This window comes from Nycticebus coucang, chromosome 7 (genome assembly GCF_027406575.1).
Source record: "Nycticebus coucang isolate mNycCou1 chromosome 7, mNycCou1.pri, whole genome shotgun sequence".
Classification (NCBI taxonomy): Eukaryota; Metazoa; Chordata; class Mammalia; order Primates; family Lorisidae; genus Nycticebus; species Nycticebus coucang.
This window is the reverse complement of record NC_069786.1, coordinates 20,923,897-20,944,565: the sequence shown is the minus strand read 5'-3', so window position 1 is coordinate 20,944,565 and position 20,669 is coordinate 20,923,897. Positions and strand designations below refer to the sequence as shown.

Sequence of the window (20,669 nt, the reverse complement as noted above, 5' to 3'; positions counted from 1 at the left end):
AGAGATCTCCATCTGGATTTTTTACTGAGCCTTTCTTCCCTTCCACATAATCTGTTTGGGGTGTAGGATTTGGTACAGCTTGGCAGCAGTGAGTAATTTTTCCTTACAATTCTCTTAACCTCATGCATATTTTCCTTTAGTGAGGCTGAAAAAGAACTGGATTTCTGCCACTCAGAAATTGATGAAATGCAGCTGGGTTCAATGATTCTCAATGATACATTTTACTTAATCTTTCTCCATGGACTCTCTATGATCTGCTTGAGTGTGCCATTTGTAAATTGTTGGAAGCAAGTGAATTGTGCATAACACCTGATCTTTTTGTTGTTCATTTTCTTTTTGTCGTACCAGGTCCTTAAGGGAAGCTAATCTAATTATTACAACTCAAAATCATTCTTCCCAAGTAAATGGAAATCAGAGTTGTACTTCACCCGATAATAGTTGTGATATTTCTACTTAGCATTTTTTGCAAAATGAATTTAATTACTTTTAGGGATGTATACATACAATGTGATTTTTCAGGACATTTTCTGAACAACTTGATGTCTGTAAGTCAATATTATTTCTCTCTGCTTCATCTCAATAAAACATAAGTACTTTTTTAGGTCTTGCAGAGAATCCTGCCTCTTAACTTGCAGTGACTTCTGTTTTTCTGTAGTCTGATAGCTTTTACCCTCTATATCATAAACTTTCACATTTGATTTTATCCTGTCTTATGCTGGTCTGAAACCTTTTCTCTCCATAAATTGCAAAGTAAAAGTTAAGGAAAGTGCATTTTATTTCTTTTGAATCCTGCATGGTTGCAGAGTCGTGCTTGCATGCTTATTGATTGATTTATTATGAGGCGATACAACTTTCACTCTCTTGCTGTGGTGAAGGAAAAAGTTAAGCAGAGCTTTCAGAGTCAGGGGACCTGAACATTTTAGTTTTTAATATATATTTTTGGCTGGCCCCTAAAATGTCAGGACTGGTTTGAAAATCTCTGCTGAATATATGCGTGTCAAAACATAGTATGTTTTTGCCTTGTGATTGGAGAGGTCGTATGCTACGACAAGTGCATGCTAATAACTCCAGGGCCTCACTTTACTCAGAGCAGATATTCTTTTCCCAGGCTGCAAGTCATCTCACAGACCTGGGTAGAGAGGATGGCCTGGATGCAAAGAGTTCCTCCATATGTTGATTTTTAGCACTTATTTAATTTATTTCCACGTGTAAGTGGTTATTTAATGAATTTTAAAATAAATGCTCAACAGGCTGTGTGCAAATACTTGGGTGGGAGTATATTCTCTGTCTCTTTCTCTCTCTCTCTGTTTGTCTCTGCCCATGTGATTATAACAACACATATTTGCCATATTACTTTGTTTATTTTCCTCCCTAACACTGGGGACTAGGTTGAAGAGTATCTGACAAAGAGGATGGTTGCTAAGCTGTATTTTTTCCTAAATTAATAGGAAGGTGGTTATACATAAGCAAGTGTCTGTCTTCTTCTAAACAAAGTCTAAATAAAGTCTTAATATTATATTTTTCTATGGTTGAAAGTTTATGTGGCTTATATAGGCAAAAACCATAAGAAATTTTCATCAATATTTTTTCTAGGAATGGGGAAATGCGGTTCATACTTTTAGTTGGCAGATCTAGTTCAGAAGTGTTTTTCACTAAATTAATAATTATTTACTTAAGAAAATTCAGGGCCACTGCAAAATATTATATTTATGACAAAATTATTGTAAGCAAGATGATTTATGCTGATCATTTCTACAAATAAGGTAATGAACCCCTGTGAAAATTATTGTGGCAATGACAAATCACTTTTACTTTCTGTGTTTTAGAAAGTCGGGATATAATAAAAACTCATGGGCTTCCATGTGGAACTGAAAAGGTAGAAATATAATGATGCTATGCACAAGCATCCTGTGGTATTCCCTGCAGATTAGATAAGCCCACTCTAAGACCAACAAAAACAACTGACCTCGCCCTGCCTTCTACTCACTAACATATTTTCTTCATGATTTGTCTTTATTGGGTAATGACAACTCCAGCATTGCTTAAAACTCCGATCTTCTAATTAAAAATGTTAAAATATCCAATCACCAAATTGTGCCAAATTCATGAAGACATCCGATTGAGAAAAGGTGCTGACTTTTCTAATCCCTTGTAGAGTCACCCAACCTAGCAAAGTTTCTTTCCTAAATCTCCCTGCTGGTAATATCCTACACTTCCCCAGATTTCATTTTCTCTTTCTTTATGCAGCAAGCTAAACAATCCTAACTTTTTTTTTTTTTTCTGTTTTCAACTACAAGTGCATTCTTGGTAGTCTTTAGTCTGTAGGACTCAAGCATAAAGCACACAGTTCACAAATGAGGTTTCAGTGTTCATAACTGAATAGGAAGGCTTTTGGCGGTAATGTGAGATGCAATTAGAAGCAATGTACTTGCTAGTTACCAAATTCAAGATTTCATCCTTCTTCTTCACAGTTCCGGAGCCTCATTTCTGTACTGAGAACTGGGTATTAATATCGCAAATAGGACTGAAATGTTTTGATTCTCACACAGGGACCAGCAGCCCCTGCTTGCTAAGGATTCATAAGACCCAAACCAAGGTCTCTGATAAAATAGGAGGTGATAGAGAAGCCAGCAGCCACAAACTATAACTGAGATGGCCAAGAAAGATGACTCCAGGCTACCCTTGCTACTCATTGTACCCTACTTACAATGTATTAGAACAGTAAGATACTCCCATCAACTCCACAGCAGTTTACAAATGCCATGGAAATTCCTGGAAGTTACCTTATATAGTTTTCAAAAAAGGAGGAGCCCTCAGTTTTAGGAATTTGACACCCCTCTCCTAAAAATCTTATGAATAATTCTCCCTGTCTGCTTAACAAATTGAATAAAAGTTATAAAATACAGCCCTAGAAACTCACACACTATGCTCTCTGTTTCTCCAAGAGACAGCTGCTCTCTGTCTGTGGGGAAGCCACCTTTCTTCCTTTCCTACCTCAGTAAACAGGCTCTGTTGGCTCACTCTGAAATTCTTTCCTGTGCAAAACCAGGGAACCCACTTGACCCTCAGGCTGGACCCCAGCTTGTGGGTTCACGTTCCTGTATCAGTTCTAACCTACAATCAGATGAAAGAAACATGTAACACATCTATTTATTGCTTCTAGAATCAATACTTGTCATGTAGTCATGATGAACCATTGAGGAAAAATAAGTGGTAAAATCAAGTAGAATCTTAAAAGCTGTTATTGGTTGTAGGATGCAAGCATTACTTTTGCCCGAGGGGAATCCACCCTTACCTTATTTTAATTCTTGCCATGTTATGACCATTGCTATCTCTGTACCAAGAAATGAGGTCAACTGCGATATCTTGGCAATTATTTTACGTTCTCCCCATTTTCTAGCCTTAATGGGTTATCAGGAAAATATTTAAGAATGCATAAATATGTATGTTAATTTGGCATGAAATAATCATCTAGAACATGATTATTTAATAGATGAAGGAATTCTGGCTGACAAACTAGGAAACTAAATTAGGAGAAGATCCATGTCCCCATCCCACCCTCTTAAGTGGTGAACTTTCTACTCTCCCGCAGTTCCACTAAAGTCATTCAAATAGTGTAAACAAGCAAGAGAGAAGACCCGTTCCTGAAGAGTGGTGATTATATTAATAGGAACCATTAATGCCTACTTACCTTACTGAGAATCCTACCCTCTTTAAAGTGTTAGCTTCCTTAATGAGTTAAGTCCAGATAACAGTCACTGAAGTCAATTTCAATACCTGGTAGGAAAACACATTTCTCTCAGTGAGATGGATCTGTTTCTGCCTTGATACATTGTAAGACACTTCTATTCTTATACAGGTATTATCACTGAAAACACACAATATGTGTTTTAACGTTGTCATTTTTGTCAAAAGTGAAAATAAAATACAAACATGAGATTGGGGGTATAACCTTAGGGACCAATATGATTTATTGCATTCCTTAAACCACATTCAGTCATGTGGCATGTTTCATCTGGTTTTCATATTCAGGGCTTGCTCAGGAAAACAGCTATTTGAATAACTATTTCCGAGTGGGAAGGCATTCTTTGCTTCTTAGACTTCTTCCTTCTTTTTGGTTTACAGATAAGACTTCAGTACCCAGTGACACCACAGAAATCATTAGCTGGTCAATGAAAAATTCCAGCTCAGCTTTTTGTATCATCCTAAGAATGTTTAATTGGAACTTAAAAACGAAAGTGCTACTGAGTTTTTTGAAAATGCTGTGTCAAAAATTGGTAAAATACTTTCATGAAAAATTGCAGTGCTCAATATCTGCTTATTGCTGCAATCACAATCAGAATTTCCACAAAATATCCGTTCTAGACAACAAATATACTTCTGTGGCTGTCACGAAGGAGCACTCGCAGATTTATATGCAGTACCGATTGTTTCTCCCATTGTGTCACCAAGGAGACTCAGGGGGCGAATGACTGTGGGGTGTGCGTGTATTGGAAGATAATTTTTAGAAAGTATGATGCATTTCTCCTATGTGGGAAAAAAGTATAGAACTTACTGGTAAAAGCTGTGGGACCTTAATAACTCTTTGTTGCTGGTGCAGAATTCCTGCCTGTGCCTTCCTATTTTTCCCGTTGAAATTCCATTGCATTAGATTTCAAAGCTGGCTGAGTAATTGCAGTAGAGTTTGGTGATATAAGACTCCCTCGAAAGGTAGGCTATGTATCTTATTCATCTTTGAGCCACATCTAGCTCAGTAGACAGTAAATAACATCATTTATTGGTATAAACTGAGCCTGCCAGATTATTTTATTATAAAGAGGTAAACGTAGCCTAGAGATAGCATTAATTCCCTTAAACTGATCATTGTGGAATGTTTGATTTATTTTAACTCAGTCAACCAAGTGCTGAAGAGAAGAATAAGGAAGCTTTATTTTTTTATGGAATGCTTGTACTCTCATATAGACTTATAAATTCTCAGAAGCTTGAGAGTAATTGTAAAGAAAACATTTTATAGGAATTCAGGCAAACTTATCCCTTTCCAACTGCTGGCATTCATCAAGTAAAACCTTTGAATGGTCATTTTAAAATACATAATTAGTACCTTAATCATAATTTAATTATGAATAAAGACTTCATGAACAGGTTAGGTTTGCATACCTAACAACCAATGTGCTTATAAAATTCCTTGTTTAACCATTGTTTAACCCTTTTGACCATTGATAGCTCTAGCAATCTTTCGTAGAAAACTGAACATTGTATAGTCAGCCATTTACTATAGTGTTATGTGTTCATTAATAATTTAAATTATAAGCAGGACTATGCATGTAAACATTTTTTGTCTTCTCCAAAATTACTTCCAATTTTCATCTTTGTAAATTCTTTGATGATATACATGCTATATACTTCTATTGACAGCACTTTGATTGTTTAACTGATATCCCTGAAAATTACCAAAGCTTTTTTTGAGGACTTTTAACTTTCTATTTGACCAAAGGTCATATTTTTGTTCAATCAATAAGAGGAGGCTGCACATCTTTTGTTTTTAATTTAAAAACCATGACAACTTAGAGCAGATGTCAGAAGGTTGAATCCCACTGGCTCTGATGCCTTGTTTTGATTATACTGTAAATTGTTTTACAAGTTAGGACTTGAACGTGACACATCTAAAATTTGGCCCTTGAAATATATCTCCTTGTCATTCTGATTTTCATAAATATGTTCATTTACCAGTTGTCTTCTTCTCAATAGAGAAGCTCCATAGTTGTTTAAGGGTGAAAATTGAGTTATACATTTTCTTCATTTTCATCACTGCCTAGATGCAGTTAGTAAGTACCATAATATACCTTCGAAACACTTCCCAAATAAGCCCATTATCCCTATTCTCCTTGTCTAACACATTATCTTAATTTATTTTCATGACATAAATTACCTCCTTCTTTGATCTGTTTGCTGTGATTATGTCCTAATTCATTTTATCAACAGCAGCTGAAGTGTTACACTTTTAAACATATGTCATTATTTTATTGAAACTCTGCAAGAGTCTCCTGCTTTATTTAAAAGGCAAATATTTTAAAATAACCCAGGAGACATTTATACCATAATGCTTGGTTTATAGAAAGTCCTCAAGTAAATATTTGTTGAATGAATAAAATACTTTATTGAATACTTTTATGAAGATAAAATAAGTTTAATTATTTGGCAAAAGAGATCAAATCCAAACCAGGTAATATGCACCTTAATGTTAACTTAAACTCAATGCATATAGCAAATTCAAAACCAAACTCTGAGGACTGATGGTTCAATTATTTGTAGTGAATATATAAATTTCTCTCTTTCTTTGTCAAATGATAGCAGACAAACAGAGCAAGTATAAAAATGACAGAAGAAAGATATAACAATAATAATTAGAAAGTCAAAACACAAACAAATAAGTAATAACTGACTTAGAAAACTTAAAAAACCTACAAGGAAGGAAACCACAAGAAGAAAGTTATGTCCATTGCGTATTCTCAGAAATTAGAAACACTTGGTTTATAAAAGCAGGGCTTAGAGTGACACCAGAATAAGATAGGCTAACTGAAAGTTCATGTTAAAAGTAGTTATATAACACTGGGTTCTCTTCTCTATGCCATGGTGCCTGGGAAAACAGCAACCACATGAGGACCAAGAGATACTGATTTTTTTAAATGTTTATTTCCACAGTGTCGGGGTCCACTAAGACCTGTGGAACTGGTGGTGACTGACTGAAGAAATATAGAGTTAGAAACTATAGTAAAGAAAGAGACATGAGACATAGAGTAGAATTGAAAGTGGGAGCTCAGGGGTCCACTGCCTATCATGGGATTCTGGCAATGGCCCTGAGTATTTGCTCTGCTCTGCTTTTACTTATGTCTACTTGCTCAAAGGCTAAGATGATGCAGAGAACAAAGACACCAGCAGTTTCTCTGATTGAGCATAACAGCTGTTATTGTTACCATAATTAATCTTAAGGGTGGCCTTGAGAAATCCTAAATCTGAGCCTTGTATTGGGAGAGCCTCCAGCTTGAGGTCACACACACAGATTTCTAGGGAGGTGTTAAACTCCGCTAGTTCCTTGTGGAGTAAAACACCACCAGAATTAAACTCCTCTGAGGATCTAGTGGGAGGGAGACATTTTCCTTCCATCATCACCATAAAAGATCTTCCTCTGCAATAAGGGATATAAGCTCTTCTGCCCATATCTCAGGGCTGGAGCTACTCCCTTGATCTCTGCTCCAGGGAAATGCAAATCTCCACAATGGGTATCTGCTTTGCCTATTTACTAGGCAGGAGATGACCCAGTTAATCTGTCTTTCTAAGTCTTGTCACAGCCTCTTCTATGACCATTTTTCCTCAAAGGCATTCACAGACCCAGCAGGGGTGTTTGTAAGCTGTACCCCCAACAAGCTAGAATTTCAGAAAAGACAGGAAGCTTGCTAGCAATGGCTAACTTAAATGTAAACTAGCTGACTTTTTTTTGTTCCAACTCACTGAGCCTACTTTTAAATTTTCCTCTCTTTCTGAGGGTGCTTTCTTTGCCATGAATGGGGTCTTTGGTTCCCATTCTCCCAGCACACAGAACTTAGCATACTACCCTATTCTATTATGCTTTTTTCACTCTGCATTGTTTTGTAGAGACATTCTTCATTCATTCTCAGAGATCCATAGTATGTTATTATGTGTGTTGTGCCATGATTTGTTTAACCATAATCTCATGCATGCACACTTATTTATTCCCAATAATTTGCCATTACAAATGATGTTACATAAAGCTTTTCATGGAGATGTATTCTTGTCTTATTGGAGATATTCCTTGGAAGGAATTCTTAGAAGTGGGAGTAAGAGATCAAAAGATTAAAACCTATTGTGTTTCAGTTTAGTTGTATATTGCCGAATTTAGTTTAGTTGTATATTGCCAAATTTACCTCAGAAGGAGATATGCAGTTTTGTGCATGTTTTACCACAGCTTCTTAAACAGAATTGTCAAACTTTGTTACTTTTTTAAAAGCTTATAAGTGAGAATTATTATCCTGTTGTAGTATTTTAGAGGAAATTTTGATTTAATAGTATTAATTTATAGAAAAATTGTCAACTTCTTAAAGGGATATGGAACTTTTGTCACAAATAATGAACCAATGTTGATATTTTCTTGTTAACTGAAGTCTCTACTTTATTAAGATTTCTTAATTTTTGCCTAATGTATTTTTTCTATTCCAAGATTGCATCCAAGATATTGTTTTACATTTAGGCATCAGGTCTCTTTAGGTTGCTTTTGGTCATGACAGGTTCTAAGACTTCATTGTTTTCTGTGGCCTTAAAAGTGAATGAGTACCTGTCAGAAGCACCTGTCAGAAGTACCCCTCAACTTTGCCTTGTCTGATGTATTTCTATCGATTAGACAGGGGTTTGTATATTGGTTAGGAAGATTATAAAAGCAATGTGCCATTTTTATCCCATTTCAAGGGTTCATACTATCCAGAAACTCCCTATTGAGATTAACCTTCATCACTTGGATGAAATAATATTTCTCATGTTTCTTCCCTGTAACTCCTATGCTTCATGTATTTAAGTGATCACCCTTCCCTATTGTGATCTCTGACAGGCACTAGTAAGTTTGGCCCTTCCCAGAATGTTATTTAATGAAATCATGCTTTTTCAAACTGATTTTTCTCATGTAGCCATAAGCATTTCAGATTCATCTGTGTCTTTCCATTTCCTGTTTACTTATTATTGTAACTCTTTTTTAAATTTCAGTTTGATATGAGGATACATATATTTAGTTCACATTATTTTCATTTCTGTGGTTAAGTTCAAGTTGTAGTTAAGCCCTACATCTGGGGCATGCTGAATACCATCACATTGTACACATTAGGTGAAATCCCACCAATCACCCTCCCCCCTCCTCTGTTACTCCATACTTATTTTTTTCTTTCCTATGGGCATGTAGTTGTTTATATTTTGCTTTCATAATAGTATTCAGTACACTGAATACTTTTCCCTCAATTCTTGTAATACTTTACTAAGAAGAATGTGTTTCAATTCAGGCAAACACAAAAGATGTAAAATATTCATCTTATGGCTTAAAGAAGTCTTCATCTTTTCTTATGGTATATGTATATGGTATACATACACCACAGCTTGTTAATACACTTATGGGTTGATGGGCACTTGGGTTGATTCCATGTCTTGATAATTGTGAATTGAGCTTCAATAAACATTCTAGTGCAAATGTCCTTGGGGTAAAATGACTTCGTTTTTTTTCTTCTTGGGAGATTCCTAGTAATGTAATTGTGGTATCAAATGGAACATCAGTTTGAGTTATTTGAGATTTCTCCATACTTCTACCATCAAGGTTGTTTTAGTTTGTAATTCCACTAGCAGCACGAAAGTTTTTCCCTCAATCCACAATCACACCAGCATCTGTAGATTGGGAATTTGATGTGGGCTAATCTGAGTGGAGTTAGGTGATATCTCAGGGTGGTTTTGATTTGCATTTGCCTGCTGATAAGGAATGATGTGCATTTTTTCATGTGTTTTCTGGCCATTTGTCTATCATCTTCAGAGAAGTTTCTGTTCAAGTCTCTTGCCCACTTATAAACATGGCTGTTTGCTCTTTTCTTATTGAATAATTTGAGTTCTCTGTAGGTTCTGGTTCTCAGCCCTTTGTCTGTTTCATAAAATTCAAATATCTTCTGCCATTCTGAAGGCAGTCTGTTTGCTTTCATTGTAGTATCCTTAGCCAATTAACTTCTTGCTGTGGTTTGAATAAGTCCTTCCAAAACTCAGTCCTTTCCAGTATGATGGCATTAAGGGGTTTGGCCTTTAAGAGTTGATTAAGCCAAGAAGACTCCTTCCTCATTAATGGAATTTAGCCTTTATAAGTAGTAAAAGAAGTTTCCAGTAGCCCTTAGCTATTTTGCTAACCTGCTCTTCTTCCCTTAGCTTGTCTCTCTGCTTTCTGTCACATGAAGATTCGGTGAGAAGGCCTGCCAGATGCCAGCTCTTTGATCTTGAAGTCCCATTTTCCAGAACTGTGAGAAATGCGTGGCCTTCATAAATGATACAATTTCAGGTATTTTATTGTAACAGCACAAAATGGACTAAGACAACTCTGAATTGTATTTCACTATGTGAATGTACTATAGTTTGTTCATTCATTTACCTGAATTTACCTATTAAAAGTTTCTTGGTTCCTGCCAGTGTTCTGCTAGTTATGAAAAAAGAAAATATCTCACAATTCACTAAGTAAAAAACCTGGTAGCAAGTTGGTTGGGTTTTATGTTAGGACCTATATCTAGCTATATAAGAAACTGTCAAACAGTGTTCAAAAGTGGATGTACCATTTTACATCCTCACCAGCAATGAATGAGTGCTTGTTGCTCTGTATCCTCATCAGACATTAGTATTACCAGTTGTTTTTAGATTTTAACCATTCTACAGAAATGGCAATAATAAAAAAAAAAAAAACATGGAGGAGATAGAAACAGTGCAGAGCTAAAGGATTATTTAAAAACTTAATATCTTCATAGAAAAAATAAGAAGTTTCTATACCATGCAATAGAAACTCAGTACTAAAAAGAGACATTCATAAAACAAGAAAGAGTTTTTGAAAGTTAAAATATGGTAGCAGAAAATGAAAATTCCTCAAAAGTTTGAAATAAATATATTTAAGGAATTTTTTTAAGAAATCGGGGGATGGAATACAAGTTCTAAACTAGGAAGGAAAAAAGGGGAATTAAGTAATCTAGATTTCAATATGCGACTAATAGAATTATGTATATTTCCCATATGAATAATACAAAATTCTCAAGAACAATCCTCAATTCTTTATTTGGCTCGAAACAAAGAAGACTCTTAGAACCTAGATCAATATCTGGTTAAAGTGTGTTTATTCTTTATAATTACTTAAGGCTACTTTTGATTTATTAGTTATTTCAGATCCCAGAACTGCCAATTTCTCTTTCTACAATTATACAATTAATTCAAGTTCATTACTTTCACTGTAGACATAATTTCTTATAGGTATAGACTTGTTTATTTCCACTTCTGATTCTGTTTTTTATTTTTTTATTAAGTCATATACACATAGATCATGAATACATTTATGAATATGTAGGGTACAATGTGTTGATTATTTTATACAATCTGACATGGTTACAGCAAACCAATCAATGTAGCTTTCACCTCATTTACTTGATTGTTGTGTTAAGACATTTATGTTCTACACTTGACAGATTTGACTTGTACCCTTCCAATATGCTCCATAGGTGTGGTCTCATCTTTTATCTTCCCTCTATCAAACCTCCCCCCTCCCCTCCCTTCCCACTCCATTTCTCTCCTTCATCCTGGGCTATTGTTGTGTTCTATCTTTCATAAGAAGGTGTGAGTAAATATAAGTAGGTGTTTTTATTTTTTATTTTTAACAGACTCAATTCACTTTATTATTATTGTATAAAAACCCTATGTTGCAGCCACAGCTGGAGCCTGAGTCCTCTGCACAGAGACTCTGGTGTGGGTCTTGGCAAGATTTTCAGTGAATTCTTGGTAAGGAGACTTGGTGAACACTGTCTCTTTCCAGAGATCAGGAGTGAGATAGCTATAGGTCTTAGAAATGGCATCAAAAGTGGCCTTGGCAAAGTTGCCCAGGGGGGCAGTGCAGCCCCTGGCTGAAATGTAGCAGTCATCAATCCTAGCCATCATTAGCAGCTTCTTAGGCACAGGCACTGAGACAATGCCAGTTCCTCTAGGAGCAGGGATGAGATGTACCAGCACAGAGCCACAGCGGCCTGTCACCTTGCGAGGAACAGTGTGAGGCTTGCCGATCTTATTCCCCCAGTAGTCTCTCCGCACTGGGACAATAGAGAGCTTGGCCAGGATAACACCTTGGATGGCAGTGGCTACTTCCTTGGAACACTTAACACCCAGACCGACATGGCCATTGTAGTCCCCAATGGCAAAAAACGCCTTGAACCTGGTCCGCTGGCCAGCGCGGGTCTGTTTTTGCATAGGCATAATCTTCAAAACTTCATCCTTGAGAGATGCCCCCAAGAAAAAAATCAATGATCTTAGATTCCTTAATGGGCAGAGAGAAAAGATATATCTCCTCCAGGGATTTGATCTTCATGTCCTTGGCCAGGGGGCCCAGCTTGATGAGGGGCATCCACCCTTTGTCCTCAGCCTTGTCTCTGCGAGCTCTGCGGCCTCAGCCGGACCCAACTCCAGCTGCGACCCCAGCCCCGGATGCCACTGCCCCACGGAAACCACCACGGCCTCCCATTCCAGGGCTCCCGGGGCCTCCAGGCCCTTCCGCTGCACTGGCATCATCCGCCATTGGGTGTTTTCGTCGGAAAAGTAGGTTTCATAGAGGTACTGAGTACATTGGATACTTTTTCCTTCATTCTTGAGATACTTTACTCAGGAGAATATGTTCCAGGTCCTTCTATGTAAACATAAAAGAGCTAAAGGCTCCATATTTTATTAGGGCTGCATGGTATTCAATGGTATACATGTACCACATTTATTAATTCATTCATAGATCGACAGCCACTTGGGCTTCTTCCATGACTTGGCTATTATGAATTGAGCTGCAATGAATAATCTGGTGTAAATATCTTTTTTGCAAAGTGATTTTTAGTCTTTTGGACATACTCTTAGTAGAGGAATTACAGGATCCAGTGGCAGGTCAACTGATTCTGTTTTTAAAATGCCTATTTATTTTTATTTGTGTCCAAAGTTCCAATGTGCAAATTTGCTCATTTTTAGACGTCTGTAGACTGAAATAGTGTCTCGTTTAATATATACTTAATGGATTAGTAAATATTTTCCTGAATAAATAATAGATCTCTTCTCTGTTTCCCTTTCAGTGGGAATCATTTGTTTGAATTATTCTTTTTATCAAAAACCACGTTATCTTCACAAGGAAGGAAAGAAAAAATATCTTCTAGCCTCAGCATTATCTTAAAATTACCTATATATCATAGTAATGACACCTCTGACGTCTACTTCATGGTGATTGCTCTACATAGCCCCACTTTCCATGATCTGGGTCATTATAGGACCAATCTCTGTGTTCCTGGAGCAGGCTCAGTTCTGGACTCATTCATGTCCATCTCATGCAGCTTACTCATCAATTTTCCTCCTGACTCTTTGGCATCCCTTGCTTGTTCTTGGATCACAGAGTTCAGGGACCTAAAATCAATAAATATTTTGCTAATCCAACCCTTATTCTTGGACTTTTCCTGAATATCATCCTCTGATTAAATTATACATCTGAGCATACACAAAATGCAGCTGTTCCTACAAAGCTGAAGATGAGGCTGTGTGGCTGAGAGGCATGGGAAGGGCACTTCTGAGTTGTGTAGAAAGTCATTGCAGAGTAAGAGTATTTGATGCTTTTTAAAAAATGTAATGAAGTAAAATCCAGTCTTCAATAAATCATTTCCAGGCTGAAATCCAAGGTCATGAAGAAACGAGCTGTTAAGGGGTAGCTTGCACTGAAGGTAGAAATATATTTTCTTCACTTTTTCCTTAATTTGGGACATATGCTTTTTCCTTCATAATACTTAAGTGTAATACCTAAGGGAGTTGCCTCTACACCCTCTTTCCCAATACATTCTATTGCTCTGAATGAACAGTCCACATGAAGTTCCTCAAGCCTGTAATCCCAGCACTTTGGGAGGTGGAGGCAGGAAGATCACTTGAGGCTACAGTCAGTTATGAAAACACCACTGCACTCCAGACCAGGCAACAAAGTGAGGGGCTGTTTCAAATAAATAAATAAATAATAAGCAATCAAACAAAGAAACATAATCATTCTATCTTTTTTTATGTATGCCTGGGATTTTCTCTGGGTTCTATAGCCATTTTCTCTCTATCAGTCAGAAGGTGACCTCTTTATATAAAATGCTCATCTTAAAATCTTTTTTCATTTTAGCTTCCTACTAAGATCTTAACATTTCTAGGTAAGAAGGTTTGAGACTGTTAACTCTTACCTTTGTTTTTTCTTTTTTAGCAGAGATAGAAAGGGGAATGACAACAATGTGTGTTTTGTGAAAGGCTCATCCTCTGGATAATTCCTTAGCATTTTCCCAACATATTACTTCCTGTCAAATCTGCTTCAAATAATCTCATACCCACCCACACCATCCTACCCTAGAAATGAGTTTGGAGGAACAAGTAAAAAAAATATATATGAAAATACTTCACATGCTTAAAAGATTTATTGAATTGGATGACTGATTTTTATATACACAATTGTGTTATTTGAGTTTTCTTTCTTTTTTCTTTCTTTCTTTTTTTTTTTTGCAGTTTGGGCCCGGGCCAGGCTCGAACCCACCACCCCTGGTATATGGGATCGGCACCCTACTCCTTGAGCCACAGGTGTCGCCAACAATTGTATTATGTGAATTTTCTTAAGAAAAATTTTTCAAAGCAAGACATATTCTTCTATTGAAGAACAATAGGAAATGTAGGAAGTTGTCATTTTTTTTTTTTTAAATATAAGATTGAGTACATAAAAAGGCAAATTGAAAACAGAAGCAGGAAATTTTTCTATCTCCTGAAGAAGAAAGGCAACATTTTGTGTATAAAATAGAAATAATTCTGGCATAATCTTACTGACACCCCAAATTTCAGAGGAGTAAGGAAAACTAGAGGAGTCCATGAGCTCTGTGTGGATTGTTTTTCTTACATCATCTTCAAAACTATGAATCAACTAATTTTAAAATAAGTGCTCTGAGAAGTTTTTAACAGCATATGGCTTCTTTCTCCTATGGGACACAGAAAAGCTATCAACTCATTCGGCAGCTGCCGTGAGAACAGAGAAGATGAAACTCTCCCTATGCTTCCCCAATGTTACATCATTTAAGAAGTAATAACATTTAAATGTATTGACCCTTCATAAGTTTTGACAGTGTGAAGGGCATACAGATATGTAGTAATAGGAGCCACTGTGAAATTTCATGGGTCAAAGTAGATGATGTGACCATATGGTATTTAATTCTGCATGGATAAATACAGTAATTGAAAATTGTAAAAAAAATGTTTGGAAATTAAAAACCACCTAGCACATTTCTCACATAACATCATTTTCATAAAGAATAAATGTAAAAGGAGGGGGAGACAAGATGGCGGACTGAAGCCAGCTTTCAACAAAGGCGCCCGTCCAGAAGGAGAGTTAAGGGACAGGAATTTAGTAAGTATCCTGGTGGACTTGAGCCTCACCAAGAGAGAAGGCTGAAGAACGCACATCAACACCGCTGAGGCAAGTTGTGATCACAAGGACGCAAACAAAAGGTACAAAATCCACCACCAAGCGGACGGGAGTCCCCCTCCCCCATGAGACCGGCTCTGTAGCCCCACAATTGAACAAGCGGGCAGAAATTAAAGCCCCTCCCACTACACTCCATGGGAGAGACCTTCTAAAAACTGGACCTACCTCCCCTACTGGGGTGCCGTGGCGTTCTCCTGCCGGACATAGGGCTGAATAAAACTTTGGGAATCCTTCGCCGGCAACCCTGAATCCCCGGCGCTCCCCTCCCGCCCACTGAGGTCTGGAGGCCTGTCCCCCAGGACTTCGGATCCTTGGGTGATTTCTCAAGGGGAGTGGACAGTCCCCGAGTTGCGACTGGTCAGCATTGACTCTGAGGCGCGCCGAGTGAGGAGAGGGCACCGGGCTGAGGGGGAGTCACACCTCGCGGCACTTCCCTGCGGTGCAGTGCAGCAACCCTCCCCGGGCATAGGGGACCCAAGACTGAATCAGACTCTGGCCTCCCCGTTGAGAGCTGAGAACCCCTACTCTCACTCGGGGTCTGAGGGCCTATCCCCCAGGAGTTCGGATCCTTGGGTGATTTCTCGAGGGGAGTGCACAGTGCCTGAGCTGCGTCAGGTCAGCGCTGACTCTGGGACACGTGAGCGAGGAGAGGGCACTCCGCTGAGGGGAAATCAAGCCTTGGCGGCACTTCCCTGCAGTGCAGTGCAGGAGCCCTCCCCGGGCACAAGACTGAATAAGACTCTGGCCTCCCCGCTGAGAGCTGAGAGCCCCTACTCTCACTCGGGGTCTGAGGGCCTATCCCTCCAGAGTTCGGCTCCTTGGGTGATTTCTCGAGGGGAGTGCACAGTGCCTGAGCTGCATCAGGTCAGCGCTGACTCTGGGATACGTGAGCGAGGAGAGGGCACTCCGCTGAGGGGAAATCAAGCCTTGGCGGCACTTCCCTGCGGTGCAGTGCAGGAGCCCTCCCCTGACCTTAGTATTGCGTGAAACTGAATGAAACTCTAGCTTCCCCCCGCCCCACTCCCAATCAGGGTCTGGGGGCCCATCCCCCAAGAGTTCTGATTCTTGGGGGATCTCTTAAGGGGTGTGGACCCAGCACAAACTGCGGCCGCTCAGTGCTGACTCTGGGGCGCGGGACAGAGGAGAAAAGGGTCGCCTGAGTGCCCACACCAGAGCAGCAGTTCCCTGGAGGTAGATCAACAGCCGTTTTTTCTTTAACGGCAGAACGCTCACTTCTGGATATTCTGAGGCCACACCCCCGTCTCCCTGGGCAACCAGAGGAGGCCACCAGTGACACGGCTCACAAACCCGGAAGCCTCCAGGGCGGGGCCGACCCAGAGAGGTGTTCAGACGCAATTCTCCAGCAGCAAAGACGTTTGAACTCAAAATACCCGTCTCCTGTAGGTGACGACAGGAACAGAAACAGAACCTCACAAAGTTGTCTGTTCTGTTCTGTTCTGTTAGCAGCATCCATCAGGGACGGGGCTAAGCCTGAGTGAACACCTCCTTCCCATCACCTGCATCAAACACTCAAAGATGTCAGGCCCCATCTCCTCCTGCTAGATAGCGGCAGTCTGCAGGGGCCTGGCAGAAGTCCTCGCGATTCAGGCAGGTGCAAACCCCTGGAGTGTCTGTTCACTGCAGGCAACTGGGTTAGCCATCTGCAGAGATACCAGTGACTGGGTCCGACGGAGGGGCAAAGTGGGGAAGGAGACGTCAGCCTTCCCAGACTGCTCTGTTTGCAGGGTGGCTCCTCCTGACTCCACGCTGCATTGGGGTGAGCTGTCTCAGAGGAGTCACCAGGCCCCTGTGATCCAGTTCCCAGAGACCTCTTGAACCCTTCCACCCGAGACAAGTGCCGATTGAGACAGTTGATTCGGACCTTTTGAACTGGGCTAATAGACTGAGGACTTTTCAGGTGGTGCCCTGGGTGTGCGATTGTAGGAAGGTTTGATTCTCCTTTTCCAACTGGGGCCAGAGGTGGGCAGGCGGGGTGACTTAATTGCTGATTTTTCCACACAGCTGAGACTTCAAGCCAGAGTAGAAGTTGCAATAGGATCGAACAGAAACCAGCTGAAAACAAGACAGAACCACTTTGCTCCACCACACCAGACAGGGCCCCAGTTTCTCAGGCCACAACACTGTACGGGCCCTCGATAAAACCCCAGGGGAAAAACCAAAGGGAGTAAACCATGGGGCGGAATCAGCGGAAAAACTCTGGTAACATGAATAACCAGAATAAATCAACCCCCCCAAGAAAAGATACGGCAGATGTGATTGAAGATCCCATTCATAAACAACTGGCTGAGATGTCAGAAGTCGAATTCAGAATTTGGTTTGCAGACAAGATTAATAAAATGGAATTAGGAATTCGAGGAGAAATTCAAAAACTGTCTCAAGAATTTAACGAATTTAAAGACAAAACCACCAAAGACTTAGACACACTGAAACAAGAACTTACAGCCCTCAAAGATATGAAAAATACAGTAGAATCCCTCAGTAACAGAATGGAGCAAGCAGAAGAAAGGATTTCTGACATTGAAGATAAAGTCTTCGAACGCTCCCAATCTCTCAAAGAGGAAGAGAAATGGAGAGCAAAAACGGATCACTCACTCAGAGAGCTCTCAGATAATTCGAAAAAAAATAACATAAGGGTTATAGGAATTTCGGAGACTGATGACGTGGCAGCCAAGGGCACAGAGGCCCTTCTACATGAAATTATGAAAGAAAATTTTCCAGACATGCCTAGAGAATCTGAAATTCAGATAGCAGATAGCTTCAGAACCCCAGCACGATTCAACCCCAAAAAGCCATCTCCCAGACATATCATAATTAGCTTCACTAAAGTTAACATGAAAGAGAAGATTCTCAAAGCAGCCCGGCGAAAGAAAACTATAACGTACAAAGGTAAGAATATTAGAATAACTGCAGATCTCTCTGCTGAAACTTTTCAAGCAAGAAGAGGCTGGTCATCAACTTTTAATCTCCTAAAGCAAAAAAACTTTCAACCCAGGATCTTGTATCCAGCTAAACTGAGTTTCATCTATGATGGAGAAATTAAATACTTCAATGACATTCATATGTTGAAAAAATTTGCCATAAGTAAACCAGCTCTTCAGGATGTTCTCAGACCTATCCTCCACAATGACCAACCCAATCCTATACCACAAAAGTAAACTCACTCAGAAACTTCGGATCAAACTCCAACTTCCACACTGGCGAAAGGATTAAAATTGTCCACTGGACCTTTGAAAAACTCGATACCCAAAATTCCACCAGACTTATCCTTACTCTCCATCAATGTGAATGGCTTAAACTGTCCTCTAAAGAGGCATAGGTTAGCTGACTGGATACAAAAACTTAAGCCAGATATTTGTTGCATACAAGAGTCACATCTCAACTTAAAAGACAAATACAGACTCAGGGTGAAAGGATGGTCATCCATATTTCAGGCAAATGGTAATCAGAAAAAAGCAGGTGTTGCCATTTTATTTGCAGATACAGTAGGCTTTAAACCATCAAAAGTAAGGAAGGACAAGAATGGTCACTTCATATTTGTTAAGGGTAATACTCAATATGACGAGATCTCAATTATTAATATCTATGCACCCAACCAGAATGCACCTCAATTTATAAGAGAAACTCTAACAGACATGAGTAACTTGATTTCCTCCAGCTCCATAATCGTTGGAGATTTCAACACTCCCTTGGCAGTGTTGGATCGATCCTCCAGAAAGAAGCTGAGCAAAGAAATCTTAGATTTAAACCTAACCATCCAATATTTAGATTTAGCAGACATCTACAGAACATTTCATCCCAACAAAACTGAATACACATACTTCTCATCAGCCCACGGAACTTACTCCAAAATTGATCACATTTTAGGTCACAAGTCTAACCTCAGTAAATTTAAAGGAATAGAAATTATTCCATGCATCTTCTCGGACCATCATGGAATAAAACTTGAATTGAGTAACAACAGGAATCTGCATACCCATACAAAAACATGGAAGTTAAATAACCTTATGCTGAATGATAGCTGGGTCAGAGATGAGATTAAGAAAGAAATCACCAATTTTTTGGAACAAAATGACAATGAAGACACAAGCTATCAGAACCTCTGGGACACTGCAAAGGCAGTTCTAAGAGGAAAATTTATAGCACTGCAAGCCTTCCTCAAGAGAACGGAAAGAGAGGAAGTTAAGAACTTAATGGGACATCTCACGCAACTGGAACAGGAAGAACATTCCAACCCCAAACCCAGTAGAAGGAAAGAAATAACCAAAATTAGAGCAGAATTAAATGAAATTGAAAACAAAAGAATAATACAACAGATCAATAAATCAAAAAGCTGGTTTTTTGAAAAGGTCAATAAAATAGATAAACCTCTGGCCAACCTAATCAGGAAAAAAAGAGTAAAATCTCTAATATCATCAATCAGAAACAACAAAGACAAAATAACCACAGACTCATCAGAAATCCAAAAAATCCTTAATGAATATTACAAGAAACTTTATTCTCAGAAATATGAAAATCTGAAGGAAATAGACCGATACTTGGAAGCACGCCACCTTCCAAGACTTAACCAGAATCAAGTGGAAATGTTGAACAGACCCATATCAAGTTCAGAAATAGCATCAACTATACAAAACCTCCCTAAAAAGAAAAGCCCGGGACCAGATGGTTTCACGTCAGAATTCTACCAAACCTTTAAAGAGGAATTAGTACCTATATTACTCAACCTGTTCCAAAATGTAGAAAAAGAAGGAAGACTACCCAACACGTTCTATGAAGCAAATATCACCCTGATCCCCAAACCAGGAAAAGACCCAACAAGAAAAGAAAATTATAGACCAATATCACTAATGAATATAGATGCAAAAATATTCAACAAGATCCTAACAAACAGAATCCAGCAACACATCAAACAAATTCTACATCATGACCAAGTTGGTTTTATCCCAGGGTCTCAAGGCTGGTTCAATATACGTAAATCTATAAATGTAATGCAGCACATAAACAAATTAAAAAACAAAGACCATATGATTCTCTCAATTGATGCAGAAAAAGCTTTTGATAATATCCAGCATCCCTTCATGATCAGAACACTCAAGAAAATTGGTCTAGAAGGGACTTTTCTTAAACTGATAGAGGCTATCTACAGCAAACCCACAGCCAATATCATATTGAATGGAGTTAAATTGGAATCATTTCCACTCAGATCAGAAACCAGACAAGGCTGCCCATTGTCTCCATTGCTTTTCAACATTGTAATGGAAGTTTTAGCCACCGCAATTAGGGAAGAAAAGGCGATCAAGGGTATCCATATAGGGTCAGAAGAGATCAAACTCTCGCTCTTCGCAGATGATATGATTGTGTA

General features: G+C 38.9%; 1 pseudogene; it reads right to left on the bottom strand.

Moving 5' to 3' along the window:
* Positions 1-11,445: 11,445 nt before the first annotated feature.
* On the bottom strand, positions 11,446-12,349 carry LOC128590575 (40S ribosomal protein S2-like; annotated as a pseudogene).
* Positions 12,350-20,669: the final 8,320 nt, after the last annotated feature.